The sequence below is a fragment of the Schistocerca cancellata genome, chromosome 5 (assembly GCF_023864275.1).
Source record: "Schistocerca cancellata isolate TAMUIC-IGC-003103 chromosome 5, iqSchCanc2.1, whole genome shotgun sequence".
NCBI lineage: Eukaryota > Metazoa > Arthropoda > Insecta > Orthoptera > Acrididae > Schistocerca > Schistocerca cancellata.
The window spans coordinates 357,271,301-357,295,953 of NC_064630.1; the positions used below are offsets into that span (position 1 = coordinate 357,271,301).

The 24,653-nt window shown below is 44.8% G+C and overlaps 1 protein-coding gene across 1 annotated transcript in view; it reads left to right on the forward strand.

The window, feature by feature from the left end:
- Positions 1-16: 16 nt before the first annotated feature.
- The window catches only part of LOC126187688 (WD repeat-containing protein 47), a 676,574-nt gene continuing 651,937 nt past the window's right edge, over positions 17-24,653 (forward strand). The window contains exon 1 of the mRNA XM_049928928.1: positions 17-92. The gene's annotated coding sequence lies outside the window, so the exon portion shown is untranslated. The remainder of the gene's footprint in view (positions 93-24,653) is intronic.

A 24,653-nucleotide genomic window follows, 5' to 3' on the forward strand; every position in this document is an offset into this window, starting at 1 on the left:
GTAAGATGTTTGTTATATTTAGTGTGCGAGAAGCGTGTTGTCGAATGTGATGTGTTGAATGTCTTGTGTTTAGGAATCGAGGATTTCGGAAAGTAAGTCGCATGTCTTGATTATCTATGAATTCTAAATGTAAATCACTGAACCCTGGCTAGATTTCACAGAAAGTCGTCTGTTCTCCAAAGTTTAAAACAAATCGTCGTAAATGCCGCCAACTGACATTTGCCTTATAACGTAGTCTCTTAAACTGAAATTTTGACATTAACTTCCTTGTGACTTGTTTTAGTAAACCATATTACGCAGGATATGTTTTTTTTTGCCATATGTTATGATGGTTCCAGTATTTTAAGGTAGCAGGTCATCGCAGCCACTGTTTTCAGTGATAGCTATCTTCTCGGGATCAGCGTAAATTAAGAAAAACCGGTACCGATTGTGTAGTTTCTCACTGTATGAAACCAGCTATTTTTTCTGATTTGTAACTGCCGAACCTGTGGTAGCAAAGAGCCTATTTGAAAATGCCTTTGGCTTGGCTTTTGCAACCGTTTGATTAGAATAATTTGGAGTACGAACCGCAATACGTGATTAACATCGAGCAACAATTTTAAAATTTAAATGAAAACTATTGCATTAAAGGTATTTCATACAATGAGACTTCTAACAATGCAGTTTGCATTTCATTTTACGTACCACTGCTTTTTTTTTTTCTTTTTTTGTGTCACTCCTAATTTGTGTGAACAGCGCTCCAAAGGGCACTGTATTTTGGAGACACTTTCGCAGAGTTAGAGGGGGCGTCTTAAACAAGTGTGCTGGTCTTCTATTGCTGATACACTATATGCACTGTTTGTGATGATAGGTAGCTAACACAGATTTAATGTCAGTTCTCCATTTTTGATGTTTATGCATAACGTTCTTTACAGAATATCTGAGAATATGTCCATGAGTGGTCGGTTGTGATATTGTAATTGTATTAATCTTTGTAAACTCGTCACCTCTCTGCCCCTTCACCCACCACCAGTGTATCACCACATAACATAGCTGAACCGTAAAATGATGTATGGAGTTTTAAACCGTACTATGAAATTAAAGCCCAACTACTATACACCAAAATGCAAAGTTGTCTCAATATTTTCCATTTTTTATGTTTGGAGATAAAAATGTGCACAAATATGTATCTGAATTTATTTTCTAAGACTCAGTTTTCTTTTAGTGCTAGTTGTGGAATATCTCGGTCTCTCGGTAACAATCAGCGTCACTCATGACACCCCTGGAATTGTTGAAGCTTAAGGTACTCGCTCCTTTTTGGGGCCAAGTGCATAGATGTGTTTTCAAGCAGATGGGAATAATTTGGTTACACTGACTAAAGAATTCTTCTAAGAAATACCTAACTAAGATAACCTGAAGATACCTAAAAAGGCGAAACGCGTAGTTAAAAAATAAAAAAGTAAAATTGCAACTAAGATTGTTTTTAACCAATACTATAATTTGGTTTGATATCCATGCTTTTCTCAGTGGCTCACTTGGTCTCTTTTTTACTTTTTTTTTTTTTTTTTTTAATACTCAGAAACATACCGGTGTTTCTGCTGCTGCTGCGAAACAACCATGTTTAAATCATGCATACAGTGGAGTGTTCGCTGTAATGAAAAAATACGACTGTGACGGTTGTCAGCCAACGTCAAGTAAAATGAAATTATTGGATAAAATCAAATGGCATACGTTTAATCTTGCTGTATCTGCTTGCCCGCTACTCCCAGCGCCTGTTTTATATGTTACCATGTTCGCCCATGTAATGCCTAGTTACGTATTGCTAGATACCTTTTACAAATGACTCGTTAACCTATCTTGGAACGTATCTCCACCCCCACCCTCACTCGTGTCTCCTATTGATAAAGATTTTGCATATACTTCCTACTGTTACCTCTCAGTTTCGTGATTGACCATTAATATTTTATCATTCCTTGGCACTCCATTTCACGTGCTTAAAGTTTATTAAAATAGGTTTTCCCATGGAGCAAGATTGCATAGTGGCCGTCACACTTGACTCATCTTCAGGGGAATCAGGGATCACATCCCCGGCCGGCTATCTATATTTGAGGAACTCTTCGACAACGAGACGTTAAATCTCCGGTTTTTCTCGCGGTTCGCGTTTCGTTTTATACTACACACTGCAGTTACATATAATCCTCAGTTTCATGCCAGTATTTTATAACAGTTCGTACGTTTTCTTTAGAATGTTTACCTCACAAGCACAACCTGATTCTGATGTCTCACTAGCTCCAGTCGGCCTTACTTCCTAAAGAACTATATTTATTTTTTCACATTTTCTAATGCCGCAGCCAAACTTCTGTTATTTTTTTTTTTAAAGGCGCTATGTCCCTTTTGTAGTACTCTTCGCGCATCTGTCGGTGTTAAAATTACCAATAATCCTACGTAAAGAGCGGAGGGCAGTGTATACGCTAGTGGCAAGGGGTTTTGCTTACTAGTCGTCACAGTCTGGTCCCGGCCGAGATGCCGATTAACCTCTACAAACTTTGTGATAAGTGAGACATTCGTTAGGAAACTTTCCTTTTGTTATAAAGAAAGCAACACGTGTGTCGACGTTTTGATGTGTTCTGTAATAACGTTACGCTGCTCTCAAACAGTTCCATAACTGTGGCCGAGCTTTCCTCTCGTCGTGGAACTCGCCCGCCAGCGACCTTAACCACGATTGGACGTCTGTCACGATAGCCGACATGCCAAGTTGTTTGTTGACCTTGCCCTTCGTAGCTGTTCCTCTATTTTCTTTGGAGTTTTGCTGTTCACTGCTGAATATTCTTGTGCCTCGTTAGACAGATAGATACAAGGTTCACCTAAATTTTTAGAAACGACCAGCAATGGTGCGTCTGAGAAGTGACATCACTATTTTTCTAATTAATTTATAGTTAGTTGTATATTTAAAACAGTAGCAGCTCACAAATTGGCTGATTCTAATAGATAGAGCGTTTACGAAACTACTGTTGTGACAAAATGAAAATTTCGCTACAGTGTTTTCGACGGACGATTTTTTATTTATTTTTTATTTATTTTTTTTTTTTTAGGCGTCTCAACAAAAATGCTCGGAATCTCTTCGTTCAGTCACCTTTAGAAGAGATTGTTTTCATTGGTGTGCAGAATTTCATCGTGATCGTAATTCCATCAGCGATATATTTCGTGAAGTTCGACCAAAATGGATTGCAGTTTAAAAAAATAAGGACGCTGTGCGTAGACGTGCCATCACGTCAGTTGCCGATCCCGGGCAAGGACTTCGAAAACCCCTGATGTATGAGCCAAATCGAATTACTTTCCCGGACGCACACGGCCTGTTGATGACCTTTCCGAAAGCGGTGCGGGGCATTCGATCGTCGATTGTCGGCGGCTTCTAATTGCTCCCAGTCAAGGAGTATGGAAAATATGTACGTAGGAGAGTGACTAAGCGTGCTTGCCATTGGCATTCTAATATAAAACGATTCATTTAGTGAATTTAAACTATGATTTATTAAAACCTATTTTCAGTCAGTCGAGCGTCTCTAGACAAAAAAGGTCCGGGCTTGCCCCGACCAGTTGCTTAAATGAATAAAAATGAACCGGACACCCTCAAAACTGGGACAAATTCGGGGCAACACGGAAGTATGTCAGTCCTACCTATGCGCAAAGTGACTGAAGAGGATGAACATTCAACAATCCGCGAGATTTATTTATTTTTCATCCTTGGATCACTTTTGATACTACATTACTGGCCATTAAAATTGCTACACCAAGAAGAAATGCAGATGATAAACGGGTATTCATCGGACAAATATATTATACTAGAACTGACATTTGATTACATTTTCACGCAATTTGGGTACATAGATCGTGAGAAACCAGTACCCAGAACAACCACGCCGTAATAACGGCCTTACTACGCCTGGGCATTGAGTCAAACAGGGATGGCGTGTACAGGTACAGCTGCCCATGCAGCTTAAACACGATACTACAGTTCATCAAGAGTAGTGACTGGCGTATTGTGACGAGCCAGTTGCTCGGCCACCATCGACCAGACGTTTTCAATTGGTGAGAGATCTGGAGAATGTGCTGGCCAGGGCAGCAGTCGAACATTTTCTGTACGGCATCCAGAAAGGCCCGTACAGGACCTGCAACATGCGGTCGTGCATTATCCTGCCGAAATGTAGGGTTTCGCAGGGATCAAATTAAGGGCAGAGCCACGAGTCGTAACACATCTTCAATGTAATGTCCACTGTTCAAAGTGCCGTCAATGCGAACAAGAGGTGACCGAGACGTGTAACCAATGGCACCCCATACCATCACCCCGGGTGATACGCCAGAATGGCGATGACGAATACACGCTTCCAATGTGCCTTCACCGCGATGTCGCCAAACACGGATGCGACCATCATGATGCTGTAAACAGAACCTGGATTCATCCGAAAAAATGACGTTTTGCCATTCGTGCACTCAGGTTCGTCGTTGAGTACACCATCGCAGGCGCTCCTGTCTGTGATGCAGCGTCAAGGGTAACCGCAGCCATGGTCTCCGAGCTGATAGTCCATGCTGCTGCAAACGTCGTCGAACTGTTCGTGCAGATGGTTGTTGTCTTGCAAACGTCCCCATCTGTTGACTCAGGGATCGAGGCGTGGCTGCACGATCCGTTACAGCCATGCGGATAAGATACCTGTCATCTCGACTGCTAGTGATACGAGGCCGTTGGGATCCAGCACGGCGTTCCGTATTACCCTCCTGAATCCACCGATTCCGTATTCTGCTAACAGTCATTGGACCTCGACCAACGCGAGCAGCAGTGTCGCGATACGATAAACCGCAGTCGCGATAGGCTACAATCTGACCTTTATCAAAGTCGGAAACGAGATGGTACGAATTTCTCCTCTTTACACGAGGCATCACAACAACGTTTCACCAGGCAACGCTGGTCAGCTGCTGTTTGTGTTTGAGAAATCGGTTGGAAACGTTCCTGTCAGCAGGTAGGTGTCGCCACCGACGCCAACCTTGTGTGAATGCTCTGAAAAGCTAATCATTTGCATATCACAGCATCTTCTTCCTATCGGTTAAATTTCGCGTCTGTAGCACGTCATCTTCGTGGTGTAGCAATTTTAATGGCCAGTAGTGTATATTGAATACTTCAGGATATACATGGATGTGTTACAAAGTAGCTGGTATTTGCATAAAAGCAAAGATATATAGGCCTACAATGTTTCAGACATTTATAAAGAGATTAAGAGCCTACACCATGCAAATAAAATACTTAGCCATATCGAAGACTTCGGTATGTGCCGTTTTGCACGAACGTTTAGCGCTGAAAAATACCTTTTCCAACTGGATTCCGCACAATTTGACCGAGACTCAGATCTGTGTCAGTTGGTACTCAAATAGTATGTTCGAGAAAATGCAGAATCCGTATGCAATATTGTAACATGAGGCGAAACTTGGCTGTGTTTGTACATGCCGGAAACTAAACAGCAATCAACTTTTTGGGTGTTCCGAGATGAACCGAAGCCAGCAACAGCTGTTTGTTCGCGAAGCGTCTCCAAGAAATGGTCGCGACCATTGCTATCTAGGATCGATGATCAGTGAGAAGTGCTGAACGGTATACAGCAATTTGGTTGCCAGGTCTTCGATGAAATCAGAATAAAACGAAAACTTGGCATCATTGTTGGTCGTGATAATGCTAGCTGTGACACAGCAAGTTACGTAATTGATTATTTTACAGAAAAAAAACGTGACTAATGTCTCATTGACCTATTCATCTGAACTAATTTTTGTTGCTTTGTGTCAAAAATAATGAGCGAGTAATGACTTTCATCGTCTCAAGAACCAGTGAATCTTTCCAAAACAATGTTTTTTGAGGTACCAATACTAGACTCGAAAAAGTTATTTCGGTATTAGGTTGAACGATACAGAAGTGCATGAATTTTAAGGTGGAAAATTTTTCAGAAACAAAAAAAGTTTTTCTTTCAGTGTTCTAAAGGCGGGTCGCTCAGACATACTTTGTATTCCATAAATCCATAGCGAGAACCTCAAGGATATATAACCTATCATGAACACAAAAAAATACATTTTACAAAAGAACCTATATGTGCTAATGTTCCTAACACATCTACTAAGTGAAAGGATCGTAAAGGATGTGGAATAAGTCTACTTTGGGAAACATATTTTCATTTAAAAATTAATATCAAACTTTCCACGACCCTGTAAGTGTACATACATCAAACTAAAACTACGTCTTCCGTGTATTCGAGAAAATTGTCATACCTCCCATGCCCCAGTGGGCTCGTTTTTCTTGTTAGAGTTCGTGTGTGGTGCCCACGGGGCCCCGAGCTATTGCAGCCCACTCTTCCTTCCCAGGCTGCCTTTCCTTCCCCGTCGTTGCTCCTTCCCCGCTGCCGCCTCTTACCCCTCTCTCCGTGTTCTTGACCTGGCTGTCCACTTGGTTTCCTGTATTCCGTGCGGTTTTGTTCCACTTGCCCTCTCGTCCTTGCATTTTGTCGTTTTTGTTTCTCCTTTGAGGTTTAATCTCCACTTCTAAATTTCCTCTCCGGAGTGTGAACCATTTTGGGAAGAACTCCCTCCATACCGACTACAGCTTGGATTCCTCTCTCCCTTCCCTCCTCCTTCCTTGCCGCAGCCCTTCTCTGTCTCGCTAGGTCACCTGCAGGTATAGGCAGTCCGTTTAGTGGGTCTGTTATGTACCCATCTGGCTGAGCCCCTGTGACAATACAGGGATTACACTTCTGACACCTCATCTATTGCCTCCCCATGTGTGCCTAGGAGTGGTTTCTTTTCATTCTTGAGCGTTGGAGCTCCCAGCAACAGCCACCATGACACACAGTCATTGTTACAGCTGGGTGGCTCCCTTGGGGAGAGCTTCTGATCAGAGTGGGTGGTGACAGAGCGGATGCTTTGCTTATGAAACGTATTAAACTCCAAAAATTGGCCGTTCTTCTAGGATCGTCTCTTTGGTTGTTAACGAATCATTGAATGCTGCTTCTTATGACCCTGCAGCCTTCCCTTCCCTGGCTGCACAGTGGGAGGAGGACCAGGCTCGCCTGGATTCGCATTCGGAAGGACGACGGTTCAATCTCGCGTCCGGCCATCCTGATTTAGGTTTTCCATGATTTCCCTAAATCGCCCCAGGCGAATGCCGGGATGGTTACTTTGAAAGGGCACGGCCGACTTCCTTCCCCATCATTCTTTAATCTGATGAGACCGATGACCTCGCTGTTTGGTCTCTTCCCCCAAACAACCCAACCCGGCTCGCTGGCATCGGGCAAAAGACTTTCCCGCTACCTGGTCTGTACTGGGACAGACAAGGACACATTCACCACCACAAAGCCATTATTTTTTGTGAAAAATATTAAGTCAAATATGGCGAAGTGGAGTGTGTCATTAAGATGCAGTGGTGTCCTTGTTGGTCAAAACTTCTTCTTCTGCCCAGTCTGCAGCTCTTTGAGCTTGTAGCCCAGTCTGCAGCTCTTTGAGCTTGTAATCATCTTGGCGACGTTCTGGTGTCCAATACATCTAAGCAGTTTTCAAATGTGGTTCATGGAGTCATTTTGCATATTTGCATAGGGACCTCATTGTTCAAATTGATGGGGAACTCTGGGTCAATCTAAAACAATGGGGCATTCATTTTGTTCGGCGTGTGCAGAATGATTGTAAGGAGAATCGCACAGTTACTGGCGCCTTTATTCTGGCTTTTGTGGAAGATACCCCTGTGTAGAAGCTCAAGGTTATGTGTTATCGGTGTTGTGAAGCTATATGTCCTGCCGTCCATGAGATGCTTTCGGTGTGGGCATATCTTCCTGATGTATGGTGGACCATCTGCGCGGTGAATGTGGACACCCACTCCATGAGGTGGGGGGGGGGGGGGGGAGCTGTGTTCCATGTGTGTTAATTGTCACATACATCACTCTCCGCACTCACCAGATTGCCCACCTTGCAAGAAAGAAAAGAAGTACAGGAGTATAAGTCCGTTAATCATTCATCTTACACTGAGGCTCGTCAAAATATGACCGACTTCACCCCTTGTCAGTGGTGGCCCCTGTTATGCCCTTTCTCCCTCTTCTCTCTTCCTTACTTCAGTCCCATCCCCCATCCTCTCCCCCTCACCTGTGGTTCCCGCACCGTCCCCTCAGGTGCGGCTCCTACTCCCCTGGCAAAGTGTGATGGGGCTCCCTTGTGGGACTCTTCCCCACAACATCTCTCAGGTCGGAAGCCTGCTGCCGCAACATGGCCACAGGATGCAAAATCTGTGCGCCCTATGGTCGCCTGCTCTCTTTCAGTTCCAGATCTTGCAGAAGCCTGCGCTCCCTCCATGCCCTGCACTCTGCAGGCTGTGGAAGAGGAGAAGACGAAGAAGAAGAAGAAACAACAAAAGGCCCAGGACAAGCACACCCCTGCCCAGTTCCCGTGGACGTGCCATCTCTCTCCTTGCATCCTGAGTCTGGCATTTTATTTATGGATGTCGCCCCATCATCGTTGGTGAAGGATGGTGACCCAGTAGCGTGATTGGCTCCAGCTCGTTCGCCTCCCATCTGGATACCCACTCTGTTCAATGGAAGAACTGTAATGGATACTACCGTCACCTCCCAGAGTTTCAATCCCTTATTGCCCTTTATTAGGCTGCTTGTGTTGTTCTTCAGGAATATCATTTTACTGACGCTCACTCAGCGACTTTGTGGGTTCTGTGCTTTCTGACTGAACTGGGTTGGTCCTCTGATGGCTTCCAGTTATTGTTAGCACATGGATCCCACTTTATACCACATTGGAAACAGGCCACCTGCATCTGCTGCCCTGACTGCAGCTTCCACCTCCTTGGGGATGTTAATGGCCATCACCTTTTGTAGGGCAGTTCTTTCTGTCTAGTCAGGGATTCCTAATTGACCAATTTCTTGCAGACCACGACCTGTGCCTTCTTAACGACGGTTCCCCTACTCATTTTAGTGCCGTATGTGGCACTTTTCTTGCTACTGATCTTTTGCTCTCTTCTCCCTCTCCCCCTTCTTCCTTCCTCACACTGATCGCCACATGATGACCTCTGTGATAGTGACAACTTCCCGTTGATTCTCTTGTTCCCTTTCCACCTTTCGATAACCAGGTTACCCCAGTGGACTTTCAATCGTGCTGGTTGGCGTTCGTGGTTACACCTTCGACATGTTGTATAGATGTTGTGCATGATCTGTCTGACAAGATAATCCACACTGCCATTATTGCCATTCCCCACTAGACAGCCCCTGTTCGCCATCGGTTAGTTCTGCAGTGGAGCATGGACATTGCCACTGCTACCCGTTATTTTCGTCACACCTTGCAAAATTTTAAGGGAGATCTGTCCTCTGCCGGTCTTATTAACTTGAAAGGTCTTCGCGCCAAAGCCTCTTACATAATCAAACAGAGCAAGCGTGTGTGTTGAAAACACTTTGTCTTCACTCTAGGTTATTGTAACCCTTCATCATGGAAGTGGACTACATTTCACATCCTCAAAGTTTGTCAGTGGCACTGTGCTATGTTGGGCCTTGCTCTTCCTGGTGCCTTTATACAGCTCCATGAGCTCTCGTGAAAAACCTCGTGACCCATTTTGTGATGACAGTGGTGTCAGCTTTCGGTGTAGCCACTTCCCTGCTCTGGAAACAGTGGGCACAAGCTTCCCTTTTGTGTTTTACCCCTTGTCTGGCAGAATCCTACAATGATCCTTTAACAGAAAGGGAGCTTCTTCTGTCCCACTCTTCTTCCCACGGTTCTGCTCCTGGCCCTGATTCTATCCATAACCAATTGCTTCAACACCTCAGTCCTCCACAACGACAGCCTCTCCACCAGGTGTTTTACTGTATTTGGCTCCAAGATATATTCCCCTCTCAATGGAGGAACGTTACTGTGATTTCTGTCATTAAGTCCAGCAAGGATCCATTGTCCTTTGATAGTTACTGGCCAGTCTGTCTGACCAATGTCCCCTGCACGTTACTAGAACGAATGGTGGCTTGTCGGCTCTGTTGGCTCCTTGAACCTCGGGAGCTTTCATCTTCTTAACAATGTAGCTGTCAGGAGGGACCGTCTCTGATGGATCATCTGTTTCGATTGGAAATGACTATTCAACAGACCTTTTCTCATCATAGGAGATGTTTAGCAAACTCAAGTGGCAGACTCTGCAAGAGAGGCGCTCTGCATCGCGGTGTAGCTTGCTGTCCAGGTTTCAAGAGGGTGCGTTTCTGGATGGGGTATCGAATATATTGCTTCCCCCTACTTATACCTCCCATGGAGATCACGAATGTAAAGTTAGAGAGATTCGAGCGCGCACGGAAGCTTTCCGGCAGTCTTTTTTCCCGCGAACCATACGCGACTGGAACAGGAAAGGGAGGTAATGACAGTGGCACGTAAAGTGCCCTCCGCCACACACCGTTGGGTGGCTTGCTGAGTATATATGTAGATGTAGCTGTAGCTTACCATATTGTCGCAGTTTTCTTTTATCTCTGTAAGGCTTAAGGCATAGCTTGGCACCAACATATCCTCCTTACACTTTACATAATTGGGCCCTCCAGAGGCCCCTCCCTATTTTTGTTCGCAGCTCTCCATGGCCGCAAAAGAATGGCGTTCCACAGGGCTTCATATTAATTGTCCTTTTTCTCATTGCTGTTAATGGATTTGGGGCCTTTGCCGGACCGTTGGTCCCCCTGCTGTGTATGTGGGTGATTTCTGTCTTAGGGCTAGCTCCCACTCGGTGGCCTCTGCAGAACGGCAGCCCAGGTTGCCATCTGGCATGCTTCTGCTTGAACACTTGCACGCTTTTCAGTGATCTCGGTCTATCCTGATCCGGAGCTCCTCCTCAACGCCCAACGCCTGACTGTGGTCCCCCAGTTCCATTTCTTGGATCTTCTTTTTGACAGCAAGCTTTCTCCGTTGTTCCATCTGAAGGTTGACTGTTTTCGTAAACTTAATGTGCCTTTACTTCCTTGCCCACACCTCTTGGGGTGCAGATGGTTAAATCATCCATCTTTTAACCACAGGAGCGTCTGGCAGCACAGACATTGCTCAAAGTAGCCTTTCTGCGGCTCCCAGCAGGGGGCACTAGGAGAGCCACCTTCCTCCAACACTGAGCTTCTTGCTGCGCGCACGTATTACCTGCTCCTGGCGTGATAAACTTCGACGCCGCCGCGCGATTATCATTAGTCCTGTCTTGCAGCAGTGATAGCAGTGACTACCACCACCTGAAAATGTCGATCAGTTGCAGCGCTGAAATATTGTGGGATTTACACAGTACGATCAGGCAGCAAACCCAAAAAGTGTATTTGCCACAATTTTCACCGTGTATACTTCACAAGAGTCCAGATTTGCGATTGTAACGGCCGTTCTAAGCATTATCACATAAGGCACAATGTTGTAGCGATCTTCCACTTCGTGAATGCTAGAAACGTAACCATGTTACAATAGAATCCTGTCCTCTTCCACAAGTAGTTGGCAAACGGTGTTAGATTACGGATGTAAAGGTCCGGGATTCAGTCCCCAACCAGTAAAAGGAATTTTCTGTCACTTATCGCTTCTTCCACCTGTGGTAATGGTATGTATATATGAAAACTGCCGAGTTCCCTGGTTTCGAGTCCACGTTAAACCCTCCGCCTTTTAATCAAAGTACTATAAAACATCTCTCAGACGACTACGATTTTCTGGCTGGTGATATTTCACACAGAACTGCAACGTGAAATGTGGATTCTTCTGTGCGCCTTCGTATTGGATAGCAAGCAACACGTACCAGGACTACACCTGCCAGAACTCTTGCATAGCTGATGCGTTTTTTGCTTTAGAAGTCGCACAGACATTCTAGCGTTGGCATGTCTCATTTCTGTTGAATATTACCGCTTCTCCATGGTAGAGAAAACTGAACCAATGCAACGTGTTTTACATGAAACGTGTGGATGCTCAGGAACGACTCAGTAAATTCCCATGGGGAGACAATGAAGACAGCGATAATGACTCTGATTTTGAAGTATTTAGTGATCAAGACATTAAATTTGAGAAGGGAACTGAAAGCGATGAAGAAGGTACAGGTGACGACAATGGAAGAGTTTACTTCAATCAGAATAGGTGTTTTCACCGGAGAAAACAGCAGCTGTCAACTAATTTAAGAGGAAGACAAATCATCATCATCATCATCATCATCATCATCATCATCATCATCATCATCATCATCATCATCATCTTGTAGGTGCCTGGACAGTGATATGGCGAAGAGTCTTGGAGAAAATCCTGCTGCTGTGGAGGTACAGAATCTCTTTTTTTACCCAAGATATTCTAGACAAACTCATTCTATGGGCAAATCCGAATATATATAAGCACAGTACGATTTAAAAAAAAAAAGCCGGCTGAAGTGGCCGTGCGGTTAAAGGCGCTGCAGTCTGGAACCGCAAGGCCGCTACGGTCGCAGGTTCGAATCCTGCCTCGGGCATGGATGTTTGTGATGTCCTTAGGTTAGTTAGGTTTAACTAGTTCTAAGTTCTAGGGGACTAATGACCTCAGCAGTTGAGTCCCATAGTGCTCAGAGCCATTTTGATAAAAAAAAAAAAAAACGCTTATCTTACCTACAAGATGCTGATGTCATTCAATTGAAGGTATTAATTGGACCATTAGTGCATTCAGCTATTTTCAAATCAGAGAATGAATCGTTTACAGTTTGTTTACAACTGGTGGAATCGGAAGAGGCGTTACAGATGTAATTTTAGCAAATGAAGACTTTTTTATTATTTGCATTGTGATTTGACAATCCATACAGTTGTGAGAAGAGAGCAAGGGTGGTAGTCAAGAGTTTCACATATCTTTCTGCATTTCATTGAAAACGGTCAACTTTGCTACTCTATAGATGCAACGGTGTGTCGATGAATGGTTGTACCTTTCAGTGGAAGGCGAAGGTTTAGAATGAACAAGAATACAGGGATGCGTGGTAAGCTACTCTGAACAACATAATGAATGCAGTATCATAAACGCTCACCGCAGCAGTAGAGGTCATATGCCAACTAGGACTGTAGATGATGACGAAGAGATTGAAAGAATGTATGATGCGGTAAAAAAATAATTCATGTGGTTATCGGAGAGAAAAATTTAAATTGATGAGGGAATGAGATTCGATGCTTGGAAAAGGAAGATAATGAAAAATCGTAGGAGAATGTAGACTGGAGGAAGGAGTGAAAGAGGAGGCCATCTGGTAGAATTTTGTGCGGAGCATGATTTAATTATGGATAACATTTAGTTTAAGAATCATTAAAGAAGGTTGTTTTACGTGGAAGAGATCTAGAGACACTGGAAGGTTTCAGACTTATTATAGAGGGTGAAGGAAAAATTCGCGCACTCGGACATAGCAGCGCAATTCGTCACATACTAGCAATACAAAAAGTCTCACAAAATTTCGCGCATATTTCGGGCAGGAAGTAGACGACGAGATTGGCAATCTGACAACACTATAATCACGTGTAAGGTAAGTACCTCTGTTTTCTGTGTACTCTGCCCCGGTGGTCCCATCGAAATTATTTGCAAAGCGTGTTGCTAGCCCCAATGGCGACGTAAGGCCTTAACTAAATGAATGAACATGAACACGGCAAGAATAATCGTTGGTATTAATCGATGGGACCACTGAGCGAGGGTACACAATAAACAAGTTTGGAATCCAGTAGATGCAGTGGTGCGAAACAATTTGTATCCACAATGTACAAAAGGTTTCTTTAAAAGCTGACTAATGAAAACGATTGTATTTTCATTTCTGTGTTTGTAGTACGTAACTGCAAATGTTTTGTAGAAGATCCACTGTAATCGCTCCATGACGATTAAGAAGCCTGATAGCATACCACGCAGAATACTTTTAGAAAATAAAAACAAACAAGCGTCGATCCAGAGTCGAACCCTTAACTTCCTGCACACTTACCCAGAACGCCATCCACTGTACCAACTGGACAGCAGTACCACTATAGCCAGACAGAGGTAGTTACTGTGCATATGATTGTAGTGTTGCCAGATTGCCAATATTTAATCCATTTACTGTCAGAAATATGCGGAAGACGAAATTTTTGTGAGACATTTTTGTATTGCTAGTATGTGAGGAATTGTGCTGCGAAGTCAAGTCCGCGAATTTTTCTTTACCCTGTATATTGGTAAGACACAAATTTCGAAATAAGATGTTAAACTGCAGGATGTTTACAGGTGCAGATGCGGACTGACCATAGTTTTTTGATTACGAACTGCAGATTAAAGCTGAGAAATTGCAGAAAGCTAGGAATTTAAGGAGATGGGACCTGAATAAGTAGAAAGAACCAGAGGTCGTAGCGAGATACAAAGGAAGTATTATCCAAAGTGGACCGAAATAGGGGACAAGAATACAGATGATGACGAATGGGTAGCTTCGAGAGATGAAATAGGGAAGACAGCAGAGTATCAAGTAGGGACAAAAACAAGGACTAGTAAAAATTCTTGGAGATAACATGGCCATTGAGCACCCATACACTCCCCACCACCACCCCAGTAATTCTTGGATATCACAGGAGACGTTAACTCTAATTGGCAAAAGGAGAAAATATAAAAATGCAGCAGGCGAAAGAGGGTGCAGACATATAAAAATGAAATTGACAAGAAGTGCAAAGAGGCAAATCGGGAATGGCTGGAGGCATGTATAACTAGGGGAAAGGTAGGCAGTGCTAACAGGAAGATTAAAGAGATCTTTGGAGAAAAGAGAAGCAGCTGTATGAATAACAAGAACTCAGATGGAAAACCAGTACTAAGCAGAGAACCTAAAGTGGAAGAAATATGTAGTGTAGCAAATTCGACTCTCCGCAAATAATGGAATGCTATTGATTATGAAATGTCGTTAAAGAAATATTAAATTTTATCTTTTGCTTTTAACTTAATTTACTGTCGTGCGAACTTTGTTGTAGAGCCACTCTCTTAATTTATTGTGGTAAAACAAAATGTCTTAAGGATTACGTACATTTAAAGAAAAATATTACGTGCACTCATATTAACCGGATAGTAATATTTTGTTGAGAACTGAGTCCTTTAAATCATTCGGCCTTGGCATACACTTTCCAGATGCAGTGGTTTTTTTTTTTTGTTAAATATTTTTTACTGAAGTTTATCCCGGCACTAGCCATAGAACACAAGATTATCTCTATCAGCAGAAAATGTTTTAATTACAGCCAAGCCGACATTTATCACTGATCAAACCTATTTCACCACTCATTTGATTTATAGATGACGTGGGCAAGCCAATTTACATAATAATTCACACTTTTGATAAATACTGATATATTTCGCACAAACAACAAGTCAACTCACATTAATTCGTAACTCTTCATCTAATGGCGGCTAAGTCCAGACAGAGACAAGAGAAGTCTATAAATTCGTTAAAAGCTCCTCCACCGCGTCCTACCTCGATAACGTCTTAACTCTGCTGAACAACCACGATGGATACACAACTCGCCCAGATCGGCGCACATGTCACAAATAAACTGTGAAAATGCCAGAGAACGTTACAGTGCCCACAATACGGGTTAACGAATCAGGCGCGTCTAATGGGCGCGAGCATAGCTGCACATCGCGTCTGCTAGAGCGGCCAACTGACACTTCCTCCCTCTTTCCTCACTCAAGCTACTCTGTTCTCCACGCGACAGAGAGTCTCCACACGCAAAGATAAACAGCGGCGCGACTATTAACATTTCTTTGTAAATTGATTTCTGGCAAATTTTTATATCGCTGATACCGCAAATACTGACACGTTTTACATTCACATAAATAATACAGAAAAATTCCTATCCTAAATACAGAGAAATATTACAATAAAAATATAATGAAAATAACAAACATATTTTATACCACATTCAGTAATATCTTTGGTTGAATAATTACGATGTACATACGACTTGCCCAGATCGGCGTATATGTTACAAATAAATTGTGAGAATGCCAGGGAACGTTACATTGCCCCCTGGCATCATTTGGCAAAGAAGTTTTACACTTTGACACAATGGTGCCAGTAACGTTCTTTACACTTCTGTATGTTTTATGGAATGGCTCTTTCATTTAGTCCCAGGGTTATATAAGTTCATGGCTCCCCCATTTGGGCGTAGGCAATCAGGAAACCTGGGCAAAACTGTGCCGGAGCCCAGCCATCCCAGTTGGTTTATAGTCAGTATTGTCCTTTTACCAGTTATTCATTTGAATTAAATTTGCAGTTTGTCACAAACGGGGTTACACAATTACACAATATCACAGTCACATACACATGTTCAATGTTTATCAAAATGAAGTCATTAACATGTTATTCAGTTTATGTGAACATTTCACAAAGTCAATAATGTATTTGGTGAGCGGTACGGAGTGATTGTTGGGCGGCGCTCGGCGCGGCGCGCTGACTCCGTGTAGGCCACTGCCCCCATCGTTGACAGCTACGGCGCGGAGGGGCGTGGCTGTCTGGTCTGCTACGGGCTGCTGTGGCCGCTGCATAGCTGATGTAGCCGGATGCGCGTTGGATATCAGCTCGCCCGTGCGACGTCCTCTCGCGGTGCTCCAGGAAACATGCAACAAGTTCACAAACAGTATACTATCCTTATTTCCTGCTGTGGGAAAGAACGCACACAGTTAGTGGTAGTTATTACTCAGTAGGCCTTCACTAGTCTGGTTTGCACAATGTTTCGTTGTCACAGTAACACTTTTATGGGCACACAATATTCTTCACCATGTCATGACTTGTCATTAGTCACACACAAGTTTTCACCTTAGGACAAAATCAAAATGTATTTTTGTAGTCAATGCGCTTTCCTAGCGTCCCTTGACACACAAGAGTTAAAATTTGACACTAAGTTCATCCACCGTCCGTTATCGGTTCACTGTTCGTGTTGTGCTAGTTCCTTATCCACTTGCACACACGGCAATGATACAGTTATTACTTATACACCACTACTCCGAGACGTATTGCTGCAGGTTTAACAGTCACTGTCTGTCTCTGCCGCACAATACTGCACTTTTGTTAAAGTTCCTTTATTTCTATTTACAATGTCCGCTGCTCAATTTTGTTTGTAACAGCACATTCGTAACTCTTTACCAGGGTGTGAGATTTGCGTACATGGTAACAAATATTCAAAATTCGTATTAGTTTGCCCAAAGTCATCTATATTCGTGTTCGATTAGATTATATTTGTGCATTCCAGCCGGATTCAGGCATATTGTTCAATAACTCCTTTGTTCACATGTCACACTTTACTATCAACGTCCTACGTAACTACAGTGTAGTCTCTGTAGGCAAAAATTTACTTGGACTGTATCTAGCTAGCTCTTTCTTACTGACTGAATCTGCACATGCTTCAATTGAAGCTTTTTTTTTGTGAGTAACTTCACATTACATAACTTTACAACAAGGTTGCCTCCCGTGGTGCCCTCGGGTCACTACTGGGTGCAATATTTTTTATAATACTGGTGAGATAATAAAGTTCTCAGGGCCTTATATTACTGATATTGTTCTGGGTTCGGATCTGTCAATCTGACAGCTACACATACATACATACATACATACACATAATAGAAAGGAATGTGCCATGAAATATTTCAAATTTGACACACATATTGGAAATTATGTAGTACACTAACTAATCCTTATTTAAATGTTCTTCTTGACTGGTTTTTGTCACAGCTTAACACTACAAATAATTGCACTAATCAGATTATCAGATTTAGATTTAGAGCATGATTTAGATAACACAAATTAAAAGAGTACATAACACAAATATCCATACACATGAGAAAGTCAATCATATCCTTATAACTAAACACTTCTACATTAGTACACTTTATTAATGTTCATTATTTACAAAAGAACGGTGTCCGCATAGGACTATTAGTCTTTTACTGTAGGAATGCTTTTACATCCTTACGCGGATACAGTCCCCGTACTCTCCCTGAGTGGGGATCTGCTAAGAGATAGCTACACTCATGTGGCACACTTACTACTCTAAAAGGTCCATTATACACCAATTGCCACTTGCTATTCTGTTTCAAGGATGCCGAGGACTTAGGATGATTGCGTAAGAGTACCAAGTCCCCAACACTAAATTTTAGGTTATTCGTCACATGTCGATTATATTTTTCTTTCCTTTTCTGGGCGCACCTGGTAAGGTTGTACCCTGCTTTTCTTATCTTCTCTTCCTTAGGCTCAGGAATGACTGGGACCTTAGGTAAAGGTGCCAGCCACTCGTTCAGAACTCTATTATTATTCATTAATATCTCATTTGGTGGATACCCCGTAGAAGCATGCGGGGTTGCGTTGTGAATTTCTACAAACTTATGTATCAGATCTGGCCACCTTGTGTGTTTATATGCAATGTATAACCTGAAAAATTTATTTAACTCTCCAAATATTCTCTCTACTAAACTTGCTTGTGGGTGAAAGCGGGAAATTAGTATATGCTTTATATCTTGTTCATGTAAATAGTTTTTCCAGGTATGGCCTGTAAAATAGGAAGCATTATCCGATATTATGGCTTCAGGCTTACCTACTTGTGTAAAATATTCGTTGGCTACCCATTTCACTATTCCACGAGCAGTGGCTGATTTAAGGCAGTATATTTTTAAATATTTTGAGAAAAGGTCATATACCGCTAAAATGTACTTCAATCCACCCCTGGCTCTGGGGTAGGGTCCTGCTATGTCTATAGACACTAACTGAAGTGGTCGATGAGGCACAATAGGATGCAGTTCAAACCTTGTGGACTTATTTTGAAACTTAGCTTTTTGGCACAGAGGACAAGTCCTGATAATGGTGCGAGTCTGCTGGCTTATCCCCTTAAAATAACAGAATTTGGATAAAATCCTTATTGTTTTGCCTATCCCAGCGTGACCCCATGCTAAATGCGTGTGCCACACTACAGCTGGGATAGCCTGTTGTGGTATACACACGACTCCATAGTCATTTGACACACCTGTTTTGTGATACAGAATATTATCTACTATTTTGAAATTCTGAACACTTTTAAGATTTGTTCCTTCTTTAATTTTACCTATGATATCTCCCCAGATCGGATCAGTTTCCTGCAATATAGACATATTCTTACACATGTGTAAAAAATCCCTCCTATGTACCTTATCTTGTACTAAGAGAATTCGATATTCCTCCGATTGTTCTAAAATATTTGTCATTGAGGATTGCCCTAGTGGAAGCCTCGACAAAGCGTCTGCCACAACATTATCTTGTCCTTTTAGATACATGATTTTAATTTTATATTCCTGTAATGCTAACCTCCATCTTAGCAAGCGGGTATGGTATAATTTGCAAGTCATTAAATAGCTCAGAGCCTGGTGGTCACTGAATACTTTGACTTCTTTACCATAGATGTAATAGTTAAATTTCTTTACCGCCCAAACCACTGCAAGAGCCTCTAATTCGGTAGCAGAATATGCTCTCTCGCAGCTGTTTAGTGTGCGGCTGGCAAACCCGATTACATTGATTGTTGTGGGGTCGTTGCTCCTGTCCCACTGAAATAAACAAGCACCCAGACCGTATGAACACGAATCTGTCGCTATACAAAAACCTTTTGTCATGTCTGGGTGTCGCAATATGTTTGCATTCACCAAGGCGTTTTTGATCGCGTCAAATGCGCGTTGACATTCTTCTGTCCACACCCAGTGCGCATTTTTACGCAACAGGCTCAATAACGATTCGTTATTCATTAATTGGTTTGGGACAAACCGTCTAAAAAAAGATGCTAGACCTATAAATGCTTTGAGCTGTTTCTTAGTTCTCGGACTAGGAAACCCACGAATTGCATCAAGTTTTTTACTGTCAGGTTTGATGCCTTGTGGGGTTATTATGTGACCTAGAAATTTAATCTGATTACGTCCAAATTTGGATTTATCAAGATTCGCTGTTACCCCCGCTTGCTTAAACCTTTCTAAGACTTTACTCAGTAGTTCTACGTGCTCCTCCCAGGTGGCAGTGGCAATCACCAGATCGTCTACATACACTGTTACCCTTTGCAGCAAATCCGGACCCAAAACCGCGTCGAGGGCTGTTATGAAAACTCCTGCACTTACATTTAGGCCGAAAGGTAGTACCCTAAATTGGTAGCTTCTTCCCCCAAATATAAATGCAGTATACTTCCTCGACTCGGGTGTAAGCAGGATTTGCCAGAAAGAACTTCTCATATCAATAGATGTCAAATATTGCACTCCATGAAATTTTTGAATTTGCTCATCAAGGTTTTCCGGATGAGTCCTGACAGTTACAATAATTTCATTTATGTCTCTTGCATCTAGTACTAACCGTACCTGTCCGTCAGCTTTTGTTACCGCCACCAATGGACTACTATAAGGGGACAAAGACGGTTCTATTATTCCCCACTCGATTAGTTTTCTTATTTCTTTAACTACTATTTCCTTCTTGGACCAAGGAATGGAGTATGAGGCTCGACAGTAAGTTTTGTGAGGCTTTACCTCGATCTTGTATTGATATCCCTTAACAACTCCTGGTCGTTCAGAAAATACATCTGCATAATTAGATAATAACTGTACTAATTCCTGCTGTTGGTTGGTTGGTTGGTTTGGGGGATGAAAGGGACCAGACTGCTACGGTCATCGGTCCCTTTTTCCAAAGACAAAGAACATCCACAGAGAATAAAAACGAGGAACAGAATAGACACAGACGATACAGAACAAAAGAAACGGAGACAAGGACAAGACAAAACGAACTAAAACCACACAGAGTGTGACAGTGGTTGGCCGACCATAGAAATAAAAAAGGAAAAGCCAACCACTTAGAAACACATTAAAAGATCAGTGTAAAATCATAGGCCAAAGGCCAGAATCAAAAGAAAAAATAAAATAAAACAGAAACACTCAGAGGAAAGAATAAAAACTCCCTGCCCGAATAAAACGTAAAACTAAGGCAGCCATAACAGGGTCATCGGATAAAACGGCAGGGAGCGTATCAGGCAGCGCAAATGTCTGCCTGACCACAGCTAAAAGGGGGCAGGCCAACAGAATGTGGGCCACCGTCAAAGCCGCCCCGCAGCGACATACAGGAGGGTCCTCCTGGCGCAGTAAATAACTGTGTGTTAGCCGGGAGTGGCCAATGCGGAGCCGACAAAGGACGACTGAGTCCCTGCGGTTGGCTCGCATGGAGGACCGCCACACAGTCGTCGTCTCCTTAATGGCACGGAGTTTATTGGGTGTAATCCGATCGCGCCATTCAGCGTCCCAAAGCGCAAAAACTTTTCGGCGGAGGACTGCCCGCAAATCAGCCTCTGGGAGGCCAACATCCAGAGATGGTTTATTCGTGGCCTCTTTCGCCAGGCGGTCAACATGTTCATTGCCCGGGATACCGACATGACCGGGGGTCCACACAAAGACCACAGAGCGGCCGCAACGCGCAAGAGTATGCAGGGACTCATGGATAGCCATCACCAGACGAGAACGAGGAAAACACTGGTCGAGAGCTCGTAAACCGCTCAGGGAATCGCTACAGATAACGAAGGACTCACCTGAGCAGGAGCGGATATACTCTAGGGCTCTAAAGATGGCGACTAGCTCAGCAGTGTAAACGCTGCAGCCAGCCGCCAAGGACCGTTGTTCGGAATGGTCCCCTAGAGTTAGCGCATATCCGACACGACCAGCAACCATCGAACCGTCGGTGTAAACAATTCCAGAGCCCTGATACGTGGCCAGGATGGAATAAAAGCGGCGGCGGAAGGCCTCTGGAGGGACCGAGTCCTTCGAGCCCTGTGCCAAGTCGAGCCGAAGGCAAGGGCGAGGAACACACCACGGTGGTGTACGCAGAGGCGCCCGGAAAGGAGGTGGAACAGGGAAAAACCCAAGCCCACAGAGAAGCTCCTTGACGCGTACGGCGATCGGACAACCCGACCGGGGCCGACGGTCTGGCAGATGGACGACTGACTGCGGGAACAGGACACGATAATTTGGATGCCCGGGCAAGCTTAGAACATGGGCAGCATAAGCGGCCAGCAAACGTTGGCGCCGGAACCGCAGTGGGGGTACACCTGCCTCCACTAGCACACTGTCCACAGGGCTGGTGCGGAAAGCACCAGTGGCAAGGCGTATTCCGCTGTGGAGAATTGGGTCCAGCACCCGTAACGCAGATGGGGATGCTGAGCCATAAGCCAGGCTCCCATAATCCAGACGGGACTGGATTAACGCCTGGTAGAGCCGCAACAGAGTAGAGCGGTCGGCGCCCCAGCGGGTGTGGCTCAAGCATCTCACAGCGTTGAGATGCCGCCAACACGTCTGTTTAAGCTGCCGGATATGAGGCAGCCAAGTCAACCGGGCATCGAAAACCACCCCCAAAAACCTGTGGGTTTCCACCACAGCAAGGAGTTCGTCGCCAAGATAAAGCCGCGGCTCAGGATGGACTGTTCGGCGCCGGCAGAAATGCATAACGCGGGTCTTGGCTGCCGAAAACTGAAACCCATGCGCTACAGCCCAAGACTGCGCCGTACGGATAGCGCCCTGTAGCTGACGTTCAACAGCTGCAATGCCAGTAGAGCTGTAATAAAGGCAGAAGTCGTCAGCATACAGGGAAGCAGAGACGGAATTTCCCACGGCCGCAGCGAGCCCGTTAATGGCTATTAAAAACAGACAGACACTTAAAACAGAACCCTGTGGCACACCGTTCTCCTGGACGTGGGTGGAACTATAGGAGGCTGCGACTTGCACGCGGAAGGTACGATACGACAGGAAATTGCGGATAAAGATCGGCAGAGGGCCCCGAAGACCCCATCCATGAAGCGTAGAAAGGATGTGATGACGCCATGTCGTATCGTACGCCTTCCGCATGTCGAAAAAGACAGCGACCAGGTGCTGACGGCGGGCAAAGGCAGTACGGATGGCCGACTCCAGGCTCACCAGATTGTCGGCGGCGGAGCGGCCTTTCCGGAACCCACCCTGAGACGGAGCCAGAAGGCCCCGAGACTCCAGTACCCAATTTAAGCGCCGGCTCACCATCCGTTCGAGAAGCTTACAAAGAACGTTGGTGAGGCTAATGGGGCGGTAGCTGTCCTCCTCCAGAGGGTTCTTTCCAGGTTTCAAAATGGGGATGACAATACTTTCCCGCCATTGCGATGGAAACTCACCCTCGACCCAGAGACGGTTGTAAAGGTCGAGGAGGCGTCGCTTGCAGTCCACTGAAAGGTGTTTCAGCATCTGACAGTGGATGCGATCTGGCCCGGGAGCGGTATCAGGGCAAGCGGCAAGGGCACTCTGAAATTCCCACTCACTGAATGGAGCGTTGTAGGGTTCAGAAGCGTTGGTGCGAAAAGAAAGGCTCCGACGTTCCATCCGCTCTTTAATGGAGCGGAAGGCCTGGGGGTAATTCGCAGAAGCGGAACTCATAGCAAAATGCTCTGCTAAGCGGTTTGCAATGACGTCGGAGTCAGTACAAACTGCTCCATTCAGTGAGAGCGCAGGGACGCTGGCAGGGGTCCGATAGCCGAAGACCCGTCGAATCTTGGCCCAGACCTGCGATGGAGTGACATGGAGTCCAATGGTGGACACATACCGCTCCCAGCACTCCTTCTTGCCTTGGCGGATAAGGAGGCGGGCCCGCGCACGCAGCCGTTTAAAGGCGATAAGGTGGTCCATGGAGGGATGTCGCTTGTGACGCTGGAGTGCCCGCCGGCGATCCTTAATCGCTTCAGCGATCTCGGGCGACCACCAAGGCACAGCCCTCCGCCGAGGGGACCCAGAAGAACGGGGAATGGCAGACTCGGCGGCAGTGACGATGCCGGCGGTGACCGATGTAACCACCACATCAATGGCATCAGTTGAGAGAGGCTCAATAGCGGCAGTGGAGGAGAACAAGTCCCAGTCAGCCTTATTCATAGCCCATCTGCTAGGGCGCCCAGAAGAGTGACGCTGTGGTAGTGACAGAAAAATCGGAAAGTGGTCACTACCACACAGGTCGTCATGCACACTCCAGTGGACAGATGGTAAGAGGCTAGGGCTACAGATTGAAAGGTCAATGGCGGAGTAGGTGCCATGCGCCACACTGAAGTGTGTGGAGGCACCATCATTCAAAATCGAGAGATCGAGCTGCGACAATAAATGCTCAACGGTGGCGCCTCGACCTGTTGCCACTGACCCACCCCACAGAGGGTTATGGGCGTTAAAGTCGCCCAGTAATAAAAAAGGTGGCGGCAATTGGGCTATCAGCGCAGCCAGGACATGCTGCGCGACATCACCCTCCGGTGGAAGGTAAAGACTGCAGATGGTAAGAGCCTGCGGCGTCCACACCCTAACAGCGACAGCCTCTAAAGCTGTGTGGAGAGGGACAGACTCGCTGTGAAGTGAGTTAAGGACATAGATGCAGACGCCACCAGACACCCTTTCATAAGCTGCTCGGTTCTTATAATAACCCCGATAGCCACGGAGGGCGGGGGTGCGCATTGCTGGAAACCAAGTTTCCTGCAGAGCAATGCAGAGGAAAGGGTGAAGGCTGATAAGTTGGCGGAGCTCAGCTAGATGGTGGAAGAAACCGCTGCAGTTCCACTGGAGGATGGTTTTGTCCATGGCTGAGAAAGGCGTGCCGGGACTGGGACGGCAGATTACGCCGCTGGGTCACCTGCTGCCTCCGATTGAGCACCCGTGCTAGTGCTATTGCT